Genomic DNA, 23,004 nt, shown 5'->3' with positions numbered 1-23,004 from the left:
ATAAAAAGGAATATCGCATGTTGAAAAAATATTGCTTTTTTAAGTAAAAAAATATAGTTGAATCAAACACTTGGCTTGATGTCGAGTTTTCGGACACTGCTCCAGATAAATCAACCTTCAACGATTTGTATGCTAAGATTAGACCTGGTGAAAAAGCACCAAAGACGGCGAACGCAACGAATGGACGCCCAAACGACTTTGTTACCGACGAAAACATTAAAAAAATTCACAAAATGATTTTGAATGACCGTAAATTGAAACTGAATGAAATAGCAGACACTCTAAAGTTATCAACTGAACGTGTACATCATATCATTCACGAACATTTGGATATGAGAAAGCTCTGTGCAAAGTGGGTGCCGCGCGAACTCACTTTTGACCAAAAACAACGACGAGTTGATGATTCGGAGCAGCATTTGAAGATGACCCAGCGTAATAAACCCGAGTTTTTGCATTGATATGTGATAATGGATGAAACAGGGCTCCATCATTTCACTCCGAAGTTCAATCGACAGTCATCCGAGTGGACTGCACACGATGAACCCGCTCCAAAGCGTGGGAAAACACAATAGTCGGCTAGCAAGGTTATGGCGTCTGTGTTTTAGGATACGTATGGATTAATTTTCATTGACTACCTTGAAAAAGGAAGGACCATCAACAGCGACTATCACATAGCATTATTGTACCGTTTGAAGGACAAAATAGCCGAAAACGGCCGCATTTGAAGAAAAAGAAAGTGCCTCTTCACAAAGACAATGCACCGTGTCAATTATCCATGAATTGGGCTTCGAATTGCTTCCTCATCCACTGTGTTCTCCAGATCTGGCCCCTAGCAATTATTTCTGGCCTCGTATCTCAAAAGAATGCTGGCTGAGAAGAAATTTTCGTCGAATGAAGAGGTGATTGACAAAACTGTGGCCCATTTTGAAGCAAAAGACAAATGTTACTACAAAAATGGCATCGAAAACTTGCAAGGTCTCTATAATTAGTGTATTGAATAAAAAAATAAACATTATTGAATAAAAAAATCTAATTTTCCCAAAAAAGTGTGTTTTACTATGGTAGGCCGGGGACTTTTCAATTGACCTTTTATATGCATTGGATGTGCTATAATGTTACAATAAATTACATTTGATAACATTATTTTTATTTTATTATTTTATTTACGTTAGGATTTTATGGCAGTATCAAAATAAACCTAAAGTCAAATTCGATTATCTACATTGGCTGTTTTATTTTATAGAGTATACCATTTTTGATGATATAAATACATGTTTCCCACAGGGTAATAATTAATGGAATGTCCTTTAATTTAAACTCCGCAAGTCCGCGTTTTCGAATGTTAATTAAAATATAAATCCAAGCAAGAGAACAAAAATTAATACATTTCAGTCTCTTGCATCGCTGAGCGGCGAATCCAGTACTAAACAAATGTAATTTCCGCCGTTATATCTTCCGACAGGAGAAGAAAAAATAACGTTGCACGAGCGGAACGCGCCATTTAAAAACCCGCTTGTTAGCATCGACATTAATAAGTGTTCGAAAGCAATTTTTCGACGTGGATCTAAAGTGAAGCATTGATATTACTTTCTGGATGGGGGGGCCCCGATATCATCGATCACAATTAGCAGGGACGTCCGCATTGTATCTGAACCTGAGCGGGTCAACGTTTACCGATTTATCTTCTTCGTGCCAGTTTCTTCCGCCATTAATTGGGGACAATGGAAGAGATTCCTGACCCGAACGATTCTTATTAATAAGAGTTCCCAGTAACAAATGATATTTTCTTGTTACGAGCATTTGTTGGTTGTTAATTAGTTGAAACTTTTTTTGAAAAGAAAAAAAAATTCATCTAGATCGGTATTCTCAATCTTTTTTTGCAGTACACCTTTAACAAATCTCACAACAAGGGATATAGTAACAACAAAATAAACAATTGACAAAATCATTTAACACTATAGTGTATGGATATAATTTTCAATACAAAATTAAATAATATATACTACAACGTCCACTGAATGATTATTAAGTGATTAATTACTTATAAGAATACATTTAAACACAATTTGAGATCGATAATGTTTAATAATTTTCTTCATGGTTTTAATAGTATTTCAACATCCATATTAAAAATCTCAAACTGTTTTAATTCTTATATGGGCTAATGTGGACAAAAATGAATATCGCAAAAGATCGACGAAGAAATCTGATTTATCTACTGTTAATTCAGAATGAATATATTGGCTCTTCTGAACGTTTTGAAATTCAGAGTGTATTTCAGTTTTAAATTTCATAAAAATCGATTTTTTCAAAGGTGACTCTTTAAGAAAATGCCTTTATTTGATTATTTTGTAGTTTAGTGGTGGGGCTTATAAAAATGAAATTTTAAACGCTTTTTTCTGGATGGTACCTATTTCCAAACGGCTGACATGATATCTCAACATCTACCCAATCGATTTCCTTGAAATTTCGCGTGACCCTTCTTTGTGCATTCTTTTATAGTATAAAAGTAAAAAAATTGGACCTAACAATAATTGATAAGTAAATTAAATTATGACTATTCATAATAACAATACATATTTTTACTAATATTATTACTTTTATTAGAAATCATCTTAATATCAGAAATCCAAATGTATCATTATTACGGTAATAGTTTCCTGCACTTGTGCAAAGCCTATAAACCGGACGATTAATTGAAATTACTTAAATATATAATTCCCCATTACATTGTCAAAATTCAATTGTCGAATATTATTTTGAGATTCAGATTGGCTACTTGTATTTGCTTCAATATTGAATCTTACAACATACTTAACAAAAACAATAGACTCAAAAACAGACTCAAGTTAATTTTTCGCCTGTAAATCTTCTTGATATATCGTACACTACTTAAAATTGATAACAATCATATCAATAGTTTTATGGAAAATACTACCTTGATGATAACTCCTTATACAGTGGTATATAAGCTTCTTGACATCTTGTTTTCTAAAAGATTCTTTAAGCAATATTTTTTTTTCTTTTGTCGTACTGTGGCCTCCAACTTTCAAAGCCTCACAAATTCTTAAAATATAGGTTAGATTGTATGTATAACAGCTATATTATGGATGCGACAAAGAGTCTGCCGAAATTAGGTATGTATGGATAGTAAAATCATTAAACTTAAGACACAGAAAGGGCAGATGATCCTTCTTCTTACCAGCTTTAGTTGAAAAGTTGCAGCAAGCTCATGGTGAAATCTTTCTTCCTCTTGCTATTAATGTCTATGTCAATCTATGGGCAAAAATATATATTGTACTAAATACTAAAAAAACGTATCAACTCTTTTTTTCCAAAAAAAAAAATAAAAAGTAATGTTATAAAGTCTTCTTAAATATATTATTCTTCTAAATTAAAATACATCCATAAAGCAAATAGCCTAGCTGCCTAAATTTGGCAACATCGACTTTTAGTATTTCGGCTTGAAATCTCTAGACCACGATGATTTTTAATAACAGTATCCTTTTTCCGAAGCGGCAGAATTTGTTTCAGACCGGCAAAATTTGTTTTCAATGTGCCTTTGCCAATTGCCTTAGATATCAAAAATGTGAATAGCTTGATCAGCAGTGGCAATAATTTGTCGTATTTCTTCTCAAAAAGGCGACCATGAAAATTAGCAACCATTGAAAATAATTAACAAAAATAAAATAATAAAACTTGTATCATTACAAATCACCGTGAACTAATTTTTGATTAAATGAAATTAAATATACCGGTAATTAAAGAGAAAAAATGGTAATTAAAGCTGGTCGTTAGTCATTCAATATTCCCTAAACTTTTTAATTGGTAATATAGTTTTAACTTTCTTCTCTGTGAATTAGATCATTTAGTTTCCTCTACATAAAATATAATGTAAAATAACGACTTCTATTTACACAAATAAAGCAATATTTCAGGCATACATCTTGCCTGAATCATAATTCATGTGGCACTCACTTTAATTTTGCAATCGCTACAATTTGCAATAATTACAATCGCTTTCAATAGACCATCGGCCAATATTTTATGTTTTTGAAAGCTCTTCTTCTGTTTGAAGTCGATCTGCATGCAGTAAGCTGTTAATTTTTTTGACATGGCCAAATTGAATTTACGAAGCATTAAATCTAAAAGACTATTTTCAGATTCATACTTCTTCCTTCATATAAATCAACAACCCCGTTATCAAATACAATACGACTCTCTTGGCTATCTTTATCAATAATTGTCTAACAGGTCCTTAACGGCGGTTCTTGCAAGTAAAATATAAAAACATTAATTTTTAATTTATTTTAAGAGGTTTGTTTATTATGTGTATTATTATTAATCATTAATAATTACTAGAAACATAATTATCATTCAACAACATATTTATGATAATAATTCAATTATATGGCAAAACAATTTTCTTTTCATTCGCTCAAATTTGTGTTCGTCACTAAGCGCTGAATGTCATGCGGCGAACACTGCATTACGACTTTGAACCAAATTTTGTATACTGTTAGACACGAATATTTGCGGCTCATGCTCACCCACTATATCATCCAACCAAAAACTTGATATAGCTTGATTGCTATATACAAAACGATCTATTCGTCAAACAATAGTAAAATTACGTTGAAACAGCAAAAGAACGACCAAAAACAATGCCACTACATCTACCAATCCGACACACTGACTTATAAAACAAAGTAATACCAATAAATAGAGATAACCAACACAAGCCCAAAGAACATTCAAAATTAGATTTATTTCATAGTAACTACTCGAACAATTAAAAGATGAGCAAATTGTACACGTGTTGCGTATATAGTATTTTTATATCTTGAATTGACAGCAGAGGTATTAAAACAACATAACACCCTGTTTCACGAACATAAACAAAACATCAAGAGCACTAGGGGGGCTGGGAACGAGGCAGGAGGAAAAAACTCCCAACTCAAACATGTCTTCAAGGATTAAACTGTCACAAAAATAAATGCGTTTGCTTGAGCGCGATATTAGAAAATCGATACGAAACGCCGCTTATGAAAATCAAAAGCTTTCTTATAACATTAACAAACAGAAGAAAAAAAACGACGAAAACGGAAAAACAAAAAAAGCCTAAGAAAAAGGTAATTTAATTCTGTTCGAGAACAGCGTTTTGATCTTAGACGGATATATCCATATCGTAAATATAGGTCTATCAAAAATTTGAATTTTAATATGGGTATTCGAAAAGTTTTCCCTCGTAAAATTTTGGCGGATTTTTATCAATTTCGATGTTATGTAGCGTCATCTTTGATAAAAGGTTCTAAAATATATATGAGATGGAAAGTTGTTTTGATAATAAATAATGATTCTAATCGTCGGTTTTCTGGGACCGAATGAAATCACCAGTTATGAAATATATCGAATAAGTCTAAAAAATTCGCGAAGGCATATAATTTAGTTTCTGATTATTTATTATTGTGACTGTCCGTATGAAGAGCATAGGCATCTCAGCCTCATAAATAACCACAGTAGTAAATACTCAGCATCTTCTGGGATAGTCCTTAAATTAGTCAGTTGGGAATTAGTCATACGAGGATTGTTAAAAATCAATACTATTATGTCAACCCTAGGTTAACGCTAGTTAAAAAAAGAGCAAAAAATCATCGAAATTATTCTATTTAAGAAAACGTATATCTAAAAATTTTAAATTTTATTCATATTTAGACATGTAAGAGACATATTACGTAAGACATCTGCGTGCTACTTGTTCACTCTTCATCTGCGGAGAATACCTGGTTTACCATAGCATAGAATATGGATGTATATTGGTATACATCAAAAAATATAAACTATGTATATTAGTATAGGACTAGGTACTTTTTTCAAAGCTTTGATGTTTTCTAATTAGAATAGCTTATGGCTTCTCCTCTTTAGGGTTTTTGAGAATCCATAATCCACCTTTTGTGGCCTCACAGCTTCAGCAGCAATAATGTTTCTCAAACTGTGTTTAAATAAACCAACGGGAGCTTCGAATAACTGCGGAACGATTGCCAATCCATCGTCAACCCCTCTTACTTTCTAGATAATTAATTGAAGTAATTCAATAGATAACAACTTTATAATATATCCAGAATCCGACCGACCGACTGAAAGAAGTGGCGACTTATTGAATGGCGTTCCAAAACGATACTGAGGATTTAAATATGTAGATGTCACATTCATCACATAACTCAGTCTTAATATAAATAAACCGCCTTGTCACAGCCACTTCAGATTTATTTTTGTATACATTTAAATCTAAAAAAATTGAGCAATGCTATTCACCGCCAATACTCTACTCAAACCTACAATTAACAGGAGAAAACCTTGCTTTTTATAGTATCAACTGGATCATCGCGCGTTTGAATCCGGAACATGAACTTATTTTATGTTTATGATTGTAGTTGTAAATATCTCTAGTTGTAACTATTCCTCAAGGAATAGCCATCCCAGTCACACCAGTAACCAGGCTGGATGAGAGTGAGTATATTATAGGTTGATCACTGGACAGTTGGTAGGCTTAATCTCAAGAACCATGAGTGGAAAACAATACGTCCACTCCAGATAAGCCTCGTTCGGTTAAAAGGAAACTTTCAATTTTATACAAATGTATCTAGAAGTAATTTTAAATAAAGTCTGTCTAAGGTCGCATCAATTAAATTAACAACAAAAAAAAGTTCGAATTTACTAACCACTAATATCGGTCGACCAATAAGATAGCATCTGCTTTTAGCCATTATAATAGCAGCTTTTGTATTACTATCGTCTAAAATATAATTTTATTTTCATTTACCATTTGTCCCTTTCTTCTTAATATTATCCCTTAAAGGAAATTATATAGTATTATTAATATAGTAATATTATTAATTATGTAGTAACTATTTCTTTATTATTATTCCAACCTTCATTCTATTATCTATGTTTTACCTCCTCTGTTTTGAACTCTTGAACTCGAAATCTCTGTCGAACACCATGTATATTTTACATACGTTACGAGTATTATGCATCGTTTGGCTCTTTAAATTTATTGTGTTCAAAACCTACGTGAGATATTTTTCCTAGGTGGTTAGCGCCACATATATTCTGGAAACCTAAAATAACCTCCATATAAAACACATATTGACTTTCCAAATTATTCTATATCCATTATTCAATACCCATTGTCTGCAATTGGTCAGTCTTATTTAAGAATTCCTTTTTTTATATATTATAGGTATCAGTACTGTTGTCTATAAGAAGCCCTACATTGTCATACTGTGGTAAATCCGTTTTAAGCTGAGAACATCGCATAATAGAAATATACATAAAAAACTCCAGCAGACAACATTTAAAATACATTTTTCTACAATAAATGAACATTTAAATGAGCGGACAGTTTTAATATATTCACAAACCAAAGTATAAAATTTAATATTTTCAACTCATTGAAAGCACCAATGTATCTTTTAATTAGAAACAGCACTTCATTAAAGTTTTCAGCAATATAACCTTTGAGTATTGGTAAAATTTTATTTATATCACATGTTTTTGGCCATATAACTTAAATTTCATTATGTGTTAATAAAAAGTTTAACATGAAAGATAACTAAGTTAAAATTCAGTTATTTCCTGGCTTATAAAGTTTACATCAATCGTCAGTTATATGCAATATAATGCAATCCATTTTACAATAGAATTTATCACAGGAACTGCTTCTACATTTAGTAATATATCTATATGCATAACTTTTCGATCGGACGAACTTTATTACTTGGAAACCTATTCAACAATATGAATAGTGAGTGCATCCACTAAAATTATTATAAATCATAACTACAATACGTCAAAAATTTTTTCAAAAACAAGCATTAACAAATAGGGGCTTATTTTATCAAAACAAAATATGTAAGTAGACTTATCAAGCAACTATTTTAGAAATATTGAATGAATATGTTCTAACCAAGCATTGTTATTTCCGTAAATAGACTTACTCCGAAATTATTACTAATGAAGGGATATATCATCAATTATGCACACGATGGAGAAATCAAAATGACCTACCAACAAATTTAAGTGTTTCGTTCGTAGATATATATAGATACTAAATACTGTCTGAATCAAGTATTTCTCTAGAATACATGTAATTTTAAATGGTTTACAATATGTCGCTGACGATGGACTTCGACGATGAATAATGACGATCTGGTAAATCTTGCCCCATGAACGTTTGAGAAACCAAATTAGATGATGTTAATTACTAATTGACAGATGCAACTGAAGATCAAATAATAATATTAATGGTTACACAGTAATGTAAAAATTAATAATGTTAAACCACAATAATTTTTTAAATATTTTTGTTGTCATATTATAAAATATATTTTTAGTAAAATATCACACTCTCTTTACAATAAATAAACCGAACTATCTGACACAGAATATGTTAAAAGAAGAAACATGTGTTTCAAAAATCTAACATTTATCAAAATCAGAAAGTTGGTCCCTTTTCATTCTATTTTAGACATCTCAAAGATACCTATCGTGTTTTCATTTAACCTGACCTGAGTTCTTGTTATTTCGTGACAAAATAATTGTTCTGTGTGAAACCTTACCGTCAATCTTTTCCTATTATCTGCCTATAAGGTTGCTACAGTGTTAAACGAAACAAAAATCACAGCTACTGTATCTTATTCAAAATCGAATTACCAGTTAATTTATACCATTTACACATTAAAAATCAAATAAAAAAAAAATCAAAATCGAGAAATTGGAAAAGGCCCTTTTCATTCTATTTTAAACATCTCAAAGATACCGATCATGTTTCCATATAACCATTTTTATGTTGAGACATAAAAACTGGCAGCGCTGTACCACAAAATCCCGACAGAACAATTCTTAATTAGAAGAAGATATAAAAAGTGAGTAAATTAAAACATTTTTAAACGATACTATTTAATTTTAAGCAGTTAAGTTTAATAATTGTGTATTACTTTTGATTATCCCGTATTGTTTTACAAGTTAAGAGGTTACGGTAAGTTTGGACAAAAAACACTTAAGAATAGTGTGATCATATAAAGATACAATTTACATTTTTGTAGGGATTACAAATGTATGTAACGAATGTATCTACTTTATCGGAAGGCATATTCATATGAGAAAGAGAAAGACTAATATAGATTAACAAAATTCGGGAACAAAAAGAATGGTTAGTTTATAAGGTGTTTAGATTTTTGCAAGCAGCTTTCTCAAATTCATAACATAAGCATAAATCAACACATTTTGCGCTTTCAGAACAGATAATATGGTTCTGGAAATATAATATATATTTATACTAGAGTTATTAAACTTCTCTGTAAATACTATTGATATTAAAAGTTATTGGTTCTAAGGACTATTAATAATTATAAAATAACTTCATTCCGGTTTGGTTGGCGCAGTGGTAAAGGTTATAGGATGGCCCACCTGCTGTAGCTATAGCCACGGTTTCGAATCCTGCTGGGGCATGACTGAAAATTTATGGTTGTGATTGTTTAAAATATGTGATTTTCCTAGCCAATAGTGAAAATCGGACAAAGAAAATGATCCCAACCATACCAGTAAGACCGGATATCCTCAGGGATGATTTTTAATTTGGACACTCGCCGGTCGGTAGACTTAACGCCAAGGAGCGTGGTTCGGAGCCCTTGTTAAACTGTAGGTTCAGTCTAGACAAACCCTCGTCGGTTAAAAAGAGACAGATTTACTTACTTTACAGAAATAAATTTACTGACACGAAATAAATAGTACAATAAAATATAACAGCTACTATTTTAAGGGGCGAAAAGTGGAAAAAATAAGTAAAGACAATGCAATTTTATTTATAACATCAGTTAGAGCAATTGTTTTTTTATCAAATATGCCCGGCATATTGTCACTTTTCAATATATATTTTAATGAGACATAAGGACTAGAAAACAAAAATTATATGACCACATGAACAAAGTAATGAAAGTATGTACAGAAAAAATTAAACTAACTAAATATTATACATGGAGCAATATAGGACACATAGGTCTCATCAAAGTTTCCCACTTGTCGGTTCAATGCATTTGTACCGTTATGCGTATTCTAGTCTTTTAAAAAAGTCAAGTAAAGTTCCTATTGACTTTAGTCGCGTCAACCTCTTGAATATTTTAGTGACTGAACCTACAGCTTAACGTGGGCTCCAAACCGCGGTCCTCGGCATTAAGCGTACCGACTGGCCAGTGACCAACTTGAAAAATCATCCCAGAAGATATCCCTGCAGGCGTGACAGGAATCATTTTTCTTGTCGGGTTTTGTACTCATGCCTAGGGTAGTTATAAATTTTAAACAATCACAAACATAAATTTACGACACTGTCCCAGCAGGATTCGAACCCGCGACTATCGCAACAGCAGGTGGACTGTCCTGTCACCTTTACCACTGCGCCAACCAAGACGGCTAAATACGAATTTGTTTTTGATCTATTGTTTTGAAATTAACAAAAGTATTGTCACTCTAGCACAATAACTCACTAATTTATGAATAGAATATCATGAAAATATAAGAGCTTTCTTTTCAAGGTTAGTATTAACTGAAAAATCGGCGCAATAAAATTATATATAATTATAAAAATACTTACAAACATTGTTTTGAAAATATTAATTATTTTAATTTGAATGCTTGGAGATATTTTACCACCAATTAGATTTATACATTTTTAACAAACCGCTAAAACTTTTATATAGGTCTAGCCAACATGAACCTTTCCATTTTATATAATTTGAAGGAACAAGACCCGGTTCGGATTAAATCGTGCTGAAAATGGAAAGTTTTTTGTACAACTTTTTTTTATAGACTAGAAAGCAATAAATCTTCCGATCAAAAGGAAGTATGTACTTTTTTAACCATCAAGTCGAAGGTTGGCAAATTCCGTAGAGTACAGTAAAAGTAAATTTATTTAACATTTTCTGGAAGAAAGTTCTGATCCTAGTCGAAGTACAAGGTTGAAAAATATAATTTTCTATTAGGTTAAAATGAGTAACCGACAAAGTTGTAGCTACCTCAAGACATTAAAAATTTTGAATATCCAAGAATATTAATAAGTACTACTAGTTGCCCAGTGATCGAAAATAATTTAAAAATTATATGTTACTAAAGTTACTTTCAAAGTACTTTCATTATAAGATCAGAAGTGTATTTCATATATAAAATAAATGTTGTATTATTTGCAGCACTGGAAAGAAGATCAGCAAGATAGGTTATTTAATGACTTTTTATTCTTTGAACTTTGTGTCAATTATTTTGATTATCTACTTTATAGATTTTATAGAATTTAATGGTTGTAAATACATACATTTATGAGAAATTATAGCATTTTGAGTGAAGCAACTTTTGTTATTGTGAAAAAAATGGATAGAAAGGAGTAAGTAATAAGTGGGTTTTAGAGATTCTTACATAACGAGATATATTCTGTTAGTGGTTTATTCACCTGCAAAAGTTATTATTTATTTATTGATTTTTGTTTTATATGGAAGCCAGTTCATCGCACCATTATTTTCAGTTTAAAGCATTTATCTTGTTATCTATAACCTCGCTGAAATTGTTGTAGCATAATTAATTTTAATTACATTTTATATCAAGTGAATACACAAAAAATGTTTTTTCTTCAAGGTTGCAAAATTAATCAAAAATTTTTGCCAAAAATATTGGAAACTAAGTAATTTTTTTCATTTATTTTGACTTATATATAAATTGTAAGTGTTACGATCGATCGAACACTGGCCGATTACCAATTTATATTATATCAACATACAAACCAAAACTGATGCATATGAGACCATAAGTCTGCTTTTCGATCCTTCATTCAATTTCTCAGAATTAAATAAATACTTAAGAAAGGCGGACTTGTTGGATTGCCTACTGCTCCACAGTTATTGAAATCATCGCTCATCGAAAGTTGCGAAAACACTATAGTCTCTATAGACTTGAACTATGGACAGACTGATGTGGATGTGGAATCAAAACTTCAAAGTTAATTATAATTTTAGAATATCAATTGAAACTATTTCATGGCCCGAACATCATGGATATTTGCGTAGAAGCAAGGATTTAGAAGATACTCGAAGGTAAACTAGCGGATGTCGATCGGGATTTTCACTTAAAATTTTATGAAAAGTGGGTTTTAGAGATTTTTAGATGACAATGGAACTGGTTTGAAATGTGACGAATTACGTATTACAATACTCAGCTTTCTTGAGAGCGAGAATATAACTATCACTTGTCCGTATTATTAAATGAATATCATAGTTGATGGGAATCTGTCGCCAATGATAAAAGATTCAGAAAATTATTATTTATTTATTGATTTTTTTTATATGGAAGCCAGTTCATCCCGCCATTATTTTCAGTTTAAAACATTTATCTTGTTATCTATAATCTCGCTGAAATTGTCGTAGCATAATTAATTTTAATTACATTTGATATTAGGCGAATACACAAAAAATCGTTTTTCTTCAAGGTTACAAAATTAATTAAATAAAAATTTTTGCAATGGATTAATTAATTTTTTTTTCATGGGAAACCCACAATACAAACATTTATCGTAGATCTTGAAAATATATATAGAATATACAATAAAAATACGATAACCTTTAGGAAAGTTCTAATTTGCTAGCAGAAATTTATTCCAAACCAACAACCATGCTACAGAGAACCTTTAAAATTTTGATTTTGGAAGGGAAAATCGCGTTTTATAATTTAATTTTTGCGTATGACTGTTTTAATTTTGTTAAACGAAGATCATCGTCCGGAGATAATTATCTCATAATTAAAATTTTTATCTTAAATCTTGTTTACTTTTAACGAACATTTTAATTATCGGAGGGAAGCTTGAATTGGAGGCCGCTTTAATTTATCAACCTTTTAACAGAAATAAAGCAGAAAAAGTGACAATATCAAAACTTTCTTGACGGTGAGATACACAAGAATTCTATACATATATTTTGGAAAAAATGTATGCATATTAAAAATAGTTCTAGTTGGATAATTCTTTAAAAAAATATAAGCATTACAAAATTTACTAAACTGGAAATCGAGATATAAAATACTAAATATATGTTAATAGTTATAGAATGGAATTATATCTAGATCAAGAATATTCTCATTGGGATGGTGAGAAATCAAAAGACACAGAAAAACTAATCAACAAAAGGAAAAATTAGAATTAATATATTACAAGATGCTTGAGTCCCACAAAATTATATAAAATTGCCAAAACCATGTTTATATTTTTGAACGAATTTTTGAATTCAAAGAGGCTACATCTGTTAGATATTTAACCTTACATAACTGATGGATGAATATAAGCTGTTACTTTACAGAAGAAACTAGATATAGTTTCCATGGATTTGCAATATTACAGTTAGACATTTAAAATATATTGAAAATAGTATTAGCCATTTAATCAATTGTGAGATATGAATAAAATATGGGAACTACTACTATTACAAAAACTTTGCTTGATGCCGAGTTTCGGTACACTGCCCCAGGAAAATCAACTATAAAGGATTGGTGTGCTAAGTTTAGACGTGGTGAAATGAGCACCGAAGACGGTGCACGCAATGGACGCCCAAAAGAGGTTGTTACCGAAGAAAACATTTAAAAAACCCACAAAATGATTTTGAATCGTATACATCATATCATTCACGAATATTCGTGTATGAGAAAGCTCTGTGCAAAGTGGGTGCTGTGCGAGCTCACTTGTCACCAAAAACAATGACGAGTTGATGATTGGGAGCAGTATTTAAAGACAATCACACTAGACGAGCACAATAAACCCGAGTTTTTGCATCATATAGGACAATGGTTGAAACATGGCTTTATTATTTCACTTCTAAGTCCTATCGATAGTCATCCGAGTGGACTGCATACGATGAACCTGCTCCAAAGCATGGGAAAACGCAACAGTCGTCTGGCAAGGTTATGGCCTCTGTAGTTTTGGGATGCGCATGGAATAATTTTCATTCACTACCTTAAAAAAGGAAGGACCATGAACAGCGATTACTACATAGCATTATTGGACCGTTTGAAATACGAGATCGCCGAAAACGGCCGCATTTGAAGAAAAAGAAAGTGCTGCTTCATCAACACAATACACCGTGTCACAAGTCAGTGAAAACGATGGCAAAAATCGATGAATTGGGCTTCAAATTGCTTTCTTATTCACTTTATTCTCCAGATCGGGATCTCAGCTACTATTTCCTGTTCTCAGATCTCAGGAATACTCGCCCGGAAGAAATGTTTTTCGAATGAAGAGGTGATCGCCGAAACTGAGGCCTATTTTGAAGCAAAGGAAAAATCGTATTACAAAAATGGTATCAAAAATTTGAAGGGTACTATAATCAGTGTATCACCCTTGAAGGGAATTATGTTGTATTAAAAAACCAATTTTACCAAAAAAAAAAGTTTTACTATGGTAGGCCGGGGATTTTTCAATTAACCTGTTATCAGCAGATTTCTGAAAATTATACTATCCAGTAGGGTAGGCATTATAGGTATAGCATGTATAGGCGATTATATTAGGAACTTCTATATATTTGGATCAGTAATATCTGTTGGTGAAAACGAAAAGTACCATTTAAGTTAACCTAAATGTAAAATTCAATTGTTTAACAGTTTTCCATTTAGTATTATTGAGTTATTGTGTATATATAGATACTAATTGTGAAACGCTCAAAATTGAATTTTTCACATTCATATTTTTTATATGTAGATCTGTTAGATAATAGTGATTACGTATTAATTATTCTTGATTTAGCGAAATATGTCCATCAAATATATTTAGAAACTTAATGTAATAATCCGTTAAGTCCTAATTGTCGTGTTTTCGTTTCAATAATTTAATAGCCCAGATTTTGATATCAATAACAAAGAGCAGCCTAGAGGGAAAAATTGAAGATAATGAAGTGCAAGAATTACTAGATAAAAACCCAGCTCTAAAGGGTTGTTTACAAAAGTCACAAGTTTGTCCAAAAGAGCCAAAGACATTGGCACCGAAATGCAATATTTATTTTATAAGTTCTAGCTGTACGTATGTTGGGATCAGCAAGATGTAATGTATGGCAAGTTGGTAAAACTGAGTACCTTTTACTATAAATGACTACTGATGTCAAGGGAACAGACTAAACGACACGTTGTTACAAAATACAAAAGTGTACAAGGATACACCGTTGCAGTTCTCATGGACAGCCGCACTCAGACTTCTCGCCAGATATATATAGCCTTCTGATAACTACTTGTTATATTCGATGCGGCTACGTGGCTTGGCTGGCAAGTAAAACAGTTTTAAAACATCGAAGAAGTACAAAAATGTATTGATAAGTGGATCGATACCAAACCTGCATAGTATTGTTGACAGGGTATCACGACATGGCCATAAAAACAGAGAAAGTAGAAAAAAATAGAAAATATGTATGCAACGTAATGAATAAACACCATGATGAGCGGTAATACTCATTATCTCATGTCAAAATTTGTTTATCAACTTATTCCGGAATTTTCTCTGTAAGTAAATCGTAAGTTTATTTCCGGCTATTATATACTTAAAAATATGTAATATGTCGGTCTATATATAAAATTAGACAAGTACAATACAATTTTGTCTATAGAACATAAATGTTGCAAATTACATAAGCAAACATAAAATCTTGTAAATACTGTAACTATATAATTAATAGGGCCCATCTTGGTAGTAGGAGTTATATTCATGCGTAGAGACCAGTATCCTTTAGGAATGATATCAATCCATCCAAGTTTTTAGTCCGAGGCAGGTCTCAAAGTTACTCCACAGTCCAAACCTCAATCTCTTCCCAATTGGAGCTGTGCTACGCTCTGTACAAACCATAGAGGATTCACTTTTTAGAAGAAATTCATGGGTTATTCTACAATGCCTAACTTTTAGTCGCATATATGCAGCCAAACTTTTCTTGATATGTTTTTTATAATTTGTCCTTCATAGAATTTGCTTTTAATCTCCCATAGATTTCATCCATCACATCCCAACACAACTGATCAAACCTTCTATAAATTTCCTGTATATAAGCGTTTAGGTCTTTGTACCAAAATAGGGTGTTTAATTAATTTATATTAACATTAATGTATACAATCAAAAGAGAAATAAAGTTAATTAATTTGAAGCTAGACGAAATACTGAGAAAACTCTCTTATTATGTTTTTCTTTCGGGTCCAATATTATAGTCTGCTTTAAACTACCACTTACTTCAATTTTCTTCAAATCCCAACACAACTGATCAAACCCTCTATAAATTTCCTGTATATGAGCGTTTAGGTCTTTGTACCAAAATAGGGTGTTCACGTATATGAACACACGTTCACAACATGTTCACGTTCATATATGATTCTTGTTTTTTTGCACAAGTAGTCGACACACTCCTACATACTATTTATTTATAATCTTTAATTATTCTACATATTATTTATGGCCTTCTTGGAAATGGAAAAACACTTTAATCTGCCCTTAATGACGAGTATCTTGACAGCCGAATTATTTGTCATTTATAAGGTGCTTGAACTAATCCAGGAAGAAAATCATATGTAATAGCTGCAGATACTATGGGCTCCTACAAGGTTCTTAATTCCGCAAAGTCCAAACGCCATCTAGCTGTAGCTATACTATGGAAAATATTATTGTCTTCTAATTATGTCCAATTACAACTGTTTTTTTTAAGCCTGTGTCTAATAACCCCATCTCCTTGAATAAGATTTGTGTGATAGTAGCGAAACGATATAATAAAAAACGTTACCGTCCTCAACTAGAAATAATGTTATTTAGATGGAACGTATAAAATTGTTTTATGTTCTATATAAATATCTTCTGGCTGATAAGTTTTTTTCGAGTGGGCTCCCCTTGCTGACCTTGATCCGGTTCACGTTTCGACCTTTCAAAATTCGACTTGCACGTTTGCTTTAAATTACCAGAATAAGGGTTCTCCATTCCTAACTGTTTTCCTATATCATTTGCTATTCATCCCCTACGTTTTTTTGCAGGCATTATTCGTGCCACTATTTCCTTAAACCGTCTAATGGAAATTCCACAGCTTATAAAACAATTGGGGTTATTTTAGATTATATCTACAATTTTATTCTATTTTGAAAATTATTTATATCACCTATTAAGAAATCTTTATGTTTTAAGGAAAAATTAGTAACTATTGGTCACTATTTTTTCCTTAGCACATTATTACCATCACTAATTATTTATTTTTGCTATGTTCTCTATATTTCATTTATATTTTGACTCAAACTAAAACTTATTAAGAACAAAATGATTAGAACTTTGTCTCAGGCAAGGCATGTAATTAATAAATATACTAAATATAAATATATAACAATGCTATTAAGGTTAACTATATTATTTTAACAATTTCCTTAAACTATCTTTTTTTCTTTCATCCCTTAAAATTTCCGATCAGATTTTTTCCATTATTTTGTATTGAAAATTTAGTAATTATTTGCCATTGTTTATTTCTTAACGCCTTATATTCTTCATTATTTACTTATTTTAACTGTCTCCTCGCAGGTTCATGTACAATTTATTTCATATAATAGTGTATGATTATTTAAATGAAATCAAAACAGATCAAAATAAATTTAACTTGTATATTATTAATATTTTCTCAATTTAAATGGACAAATTTCAGATTAAACTTATTTTCGCATCCCATATTAAAACCAGAATACTCTTAACCAATATTACTTTTACACATATAAAACATATAATAAAATGAAGGAAGATTTATTATTTCAATTTATGTATTTAGAAGAGATATGTATATTCAGAATGAGACCCACATACCCAATGGTCACTCATGGCAAGATGATAATAAAAATAGTGTTAAGACAATTAAAGGTAATGGAAACTGATAGGTGGCATGGAAAAGTATTAAATGTAAATATAATCACACGCAGCTCTGAATAATTATAATAATGTGTACTTAATTGTAATTTTAATTTCCTCGCTAATATATTATTGTAAGTCAAAGCCAAACCGAACTAAACTCAGAGTTGATACGGCAACGTTGCGACATGTGGCATCATAAATGTAGTTGACAAAACGTACGACGTATGTACAAAACATTTTTGGAGAGATTGCATATTTTTAGATAAGGTCTCAAATATAGTTGGTTTGGTTAGAAATTAGCAACTTATATGAGACAAATTGGTCAAATCCTACATAATCTGGCCTCACCCCTAACTATGAAGGAGCGACGAGATTCAGAAGTAAAATGCTACGTAAAATGTACATAAGTGGTTCTAACCAATAAAAATTAAATTACCTTAGACTAATAATAAACCAGCGTAATTTAGTTATTCCAACACAGCAAAGTACTCGACACCTGAAAGTGGATACCAAGCTCAAGTGGAAAATGCTAATAAAAAACGAGAACTTTCTCAGACCATAAAATTAATAAGGTTTTATATATAAATTTAAAAAATTGTTATTATACACCTACAGTTACAACACCTAAAGCATGTTTGGACCCAGATAAGAAATAAGATATCAATATAATGAAAACCGGAATTTCTTCGAGGCATTTTCAATGCTGTCAGGTACATTAAAAATTAGAATACTCACAAAGACCTAAAGGTACCAATATTCCTCGAATAAATTAAACGGTTTGCGAAAAAATACGTAGTTGGCCTACATCCGCATAAACTCCAAGTACTGAAAACAAGTGACTTATCCATACCAGAGATTGAAGTGGCAGAAACCCTTCGAACTTGTATATATAATGCAATAAGTGCCGAATTTTAAACTTACATGGAGCGCAACAGTGGGATTACATACATCAAATTCCATTTAAATTTTAGTGTTGAACTCTTGTGAACTTGAACAACAAAACTAAAAATAGTACTAAACATCGAAAAATAGATGTAAATAAGTATATTATGTACTTTTTAATACAAATTTATTGAAATCTACCTAAAATTAAAACCTTTATTTAAAAACTTGATCAAAAAATGACCTGATAAAGTTTATAGCGTCAAAAGGTGTGTTAGTATCCCTTATAAACTATGACGAACGCAGATGCTACAATTTAATTAATTTCTATTAACATTAATGTATACAATCAAAAGAGAAATAAAGTTAATTAATTTGAAGCCAGACGAAATACTGAGAAAACTCCCTTATTACGTTTTTCTTTCGGGTCCAATATTATAGTCTGCTTTAAACTACCACTTACTTCAATTTTCTTGAATGTTTTTACTGCATTAGAATTAACGTCAAAGGCATCAAGAAAGTACCCCACTAATTACTTTGCCAAGAAAAGAACTGAAATAATTTCTAAAGCCGAAAATTTCGTGAAAGCGTAATGTCGATATAACTAATAAAAAATTGTAAATTGGTTATTTAAAGTCGTATTTATTTTTCTTATACTCAGATTTTATTAAAATCGGTAAGTATGGTAAATTCAGTTTTATTAATAGAAATATGTATTAATTCCAAACAGATGAAATGAATTTGTAATTAAACGCTTACATACAAAAATGAAGACCAAAATGATTATCTGTAGTTTTTGTAAATCGCAGAAAAAGTGTTTGATTTTAAAGATAGAGTTAAATATTGATTACATATATCATTGTGCTTTGTTAATGATGATATATTTTAAGTGGTTTATAATGACCGAATATAATATATCTGTCTTTTAGCGTTATTCTTATCTGTAATCTTTGAAGCATCCCTACACTTAAACGAAGAGTAAGGGGTAAGCTTTCTTTTAATGGTCCTAATCCCAATTTCATTATTTTGGATCAAGTGAGAATATACATCAATTTATTTTTGGAAATTTTGAAGCCAAAAGTGAAGCCATATTACTAATGAGTTGAAAGAAACTTTTTCTGTTACGAACTCTATTTATTTTGAAATTTATCTCTTTAATTTACAAAATATCAGTACAGAGGTTTCATGTTGGCTTTCAAGCTTTCATTCTCAAATGAGGCATCATTTACATATTTCTACCGTGCCCTAGCTTCAGTAGGCAGACTTCATAAGAGATATCATATTACATATTATTTATTACATAAGTAATTAAAATTGCCTATTGATTAATAAGGCTCATTTACTGATTTTTCTAAGACTCCCCCAACAAGATGTTCCAAAAACATTATGAAATTCATAGTCATAGCCCGTAAAAGTCGTCCGGTTGTCAAACGTATGCAAAATTCTTCAAAACAATAGTGATAAGAGGTTATAAACCGGCAAACGTTATTTTAATGCTTTGTTTGCTTTGATAAATTTCAGATCGCTGCTTAGTATTACTCTAATTGAAAATTCCAAATCACTTACTTTGAATAGGAACGAGATTATCGAGAGCCCCTCTTGGCACTAAACTGAGAAAGGTAAGCAATATTACTGTTAAATATTAATTTGCTGCAATTTTGATTGAAAGTATTTTTAGCGTGTTGCAGCTGCATTGAATATGAGTATGGACACGTTCATCGAAATGTCTCAAAAAATGTCTTCATAATAAGCGAGTGACAAACCAATATCAGCTTGATGTTAGCTCTATCAGAGATTGAATATATGAAATTTATAAAAATAATGAGCAATTTTTCAATACAAACATAATTTAATTCAATTATTTAAAAGGAAACTGTTAGTCTGAAAAGTAAGGAAATAATCTAATGGAACTTCCGGATATTGCTTTTAAAAGAATACATTTTTTTAAGCATAAAATAAAATGAAGGAAAACTTATTATTTCAATCTATGTGTTTGAAGACATATGGATATTTCAGAATGGAACCAATATACCCAATTGTCACTCATGGCAATATGATAATAAAAACAGTGTTATGACAACAAAAGTTGATGCACAAAGGTATACGTTGAAATAACATAATAACTACTGATTAGGTTTTATTAGTCATAACAATTATTAATAATTCACGGCAGATATATAATTCTTCATGATGGAATTCCTGGAACAATTCCTTGTGTTAATTGATATGGTACCAATTTAGGTTTCATTAAATATAATTTTTTTATCAGAACAACAAGATATATTACTTTCAACATGTGATATATCTGTAGTGTATTCGTTATCTTTACGTTTACCATACAGTGAGTTAAAATGTATTCAATTCACACAAACCATATTCGCGTGATACATTTCTAGTTTAGGATATTTAACACTGATTTTAATCAATAAAGAAGACCTTAATATTAATTCTCAACGATAATTAGAATGCCATTAAAATGAGCGTTTCATTTACATATAAAACTTCCTAAAAAAATTAACAATAATATACATATTATAAATTACATTATTATATATTATATATTACATCATTATATACAATATATTACAATAAAATTTTATTTATAAACATATATATAATAATATAAATGACACCAGTCTGCACAAATATTCTTAGAGCTGTTTAAGTTTTGTGAGGTAATCAGTAGGTTTCAGGGCGTGCTCAGTTCGAAATTAACTTCCTTCTTATCGTAGGATGAGACGCTTTTTGACAATTCCTTCAACACTGTTAAATGAGTTGATACATGATACTATTTCTTGGTATCTTTCCTTTTTTTTAACATCCTGGTGAAACCGTTCAACTTGCCCTTCACTCACATATCAAATGTACTTTTACATTCATTAAGCAACCTAAAGCTTGAATGCCTTTAGAGTTATTTTGAGGATTTGTCAATCAATCAACTTAAAACTTATTTATTTAAAGTATTGCTCGTCAAACGGAAACAACTTGGACTTACACTATACCAAATGTATTGGCTGTATAAATCTATACCAACTCCTATTTAGTCATATGGAATACAGCTATGCGTTGCCATTATCGATGCTCCGTATTATGTTTCAAATGTGGTGATATAACGCGATATTCCTCTAGAACCAATAACGAGTGTAATTTAACGTGTTTGTGTGAAGTACTTCGAAAGAGTGTCGGTACGTCAGAATGTACTCTCTAATCAGCTAAATGTGCTAAAAGTGACAGTGAAGTCTAACAAAACATCTAAGCTTTAGACTAAGACTAATTAACTAAAATAGTATTTTATACAGGAGATCATTTAACGAAGTGATTTTCTACATGCCATGTATATATAATGTAAATATAACAAATACGTCTTCTCCTCTGGGCAGATTGAGGAACTAGTAATAGGGGGTAATAAAAAAATTGTATTGGCATTGTGGATATTGGCCATTTGAGTCTATAAATCTTCCATCCATTCATCCATTTATGGATGCCTTCACGAAAAACTGTTTGTTCTTTGAACAAAACCATTCTTCCAGTCATTTTCTAACTTCTTTGAGAATAACTAAATGCTGCTATGGAAGCGCATGTCCCATTGAAGCAAAAAGATGGTATAGTACGGTGGGTGTGACAATATAACCGATACAAATGTCTTCAACGTTTCCTTGATCGGTTTTGCTTTATGAAACTACGCGTTATCGTGCTATAAAATATTTTAAAACTTTATGGGGCTTTCGGGCCCATTCTGGACATTTTGCGATCAATGCGTGGTTTATATTGATCATTTGTAGTCGCTAGCGATCACTATTAACTGTTGTACTAGGTTCCAGCGGTTTTTAATAGACCACGCTACTCTCATTCCACCAAATACAGAGAATTGTCTTGCAACTAAAACGGGTTGGCTCATATGTAGATCGGTCGGCTTTTTTAGGATTTGCGTAATAGCCCAAACATTTCTTTAAGACTTTCTTAAAAGCAATCCACAGTTATTTTTGGTTATACATAATGGTTGTAACGAATTGTGCGTCCGACGTAAACACCTTCCTTCGCCTGTGTGTCTGAGATGCCTGGGAATTTTGAAACTATGTATTTGAAACAATATCCATCTTTGTGAAGTAAATTTACAAATTGCTTCGTCAATCCTAACTTTAACCGAAGCGTTGGTAAAATAACTTTATGTGGATGTATCAATATTTATTTTG

The 23,004-nt window shown here is 31.1% G+C and overlaps 1 protein-coding gene across 2 annotated transcripts in view; it reads right to left on the bottom strand.

Annotated features, from left to right (window-relative positions):
• Gfrl (Glial cell line-derived neurotrophic family receptor-like) overlaps positions 1–23,004 on the bottom strand; it is a 598,276-nt gene that overhangs the window by 299,141 nt on the left and 276,131 nt on the right. The window lies entirely within an intron of this gene.

This window comes from Rhynchophorus ferrugineus, unplaced genomic scaffold (genome assembly GCF_030347505.1).
Source record: "Rhynchophorus ferrugineus isolate W39M unplaced genomic scaffold, kcgeb_rfMv2 rfM3, whole genome shotgun sequence".
Classification (NCBI taxonomy): Eukaryota; Metazoa; Arthropoda; class Insecta; order Coleoptera; family Curculionidae; genus Rhynchophorus; species Rhynchophorus ferrugineus.
This window is presented reverse-complemented; position numbering and strand designations above follow the sequence as displayed.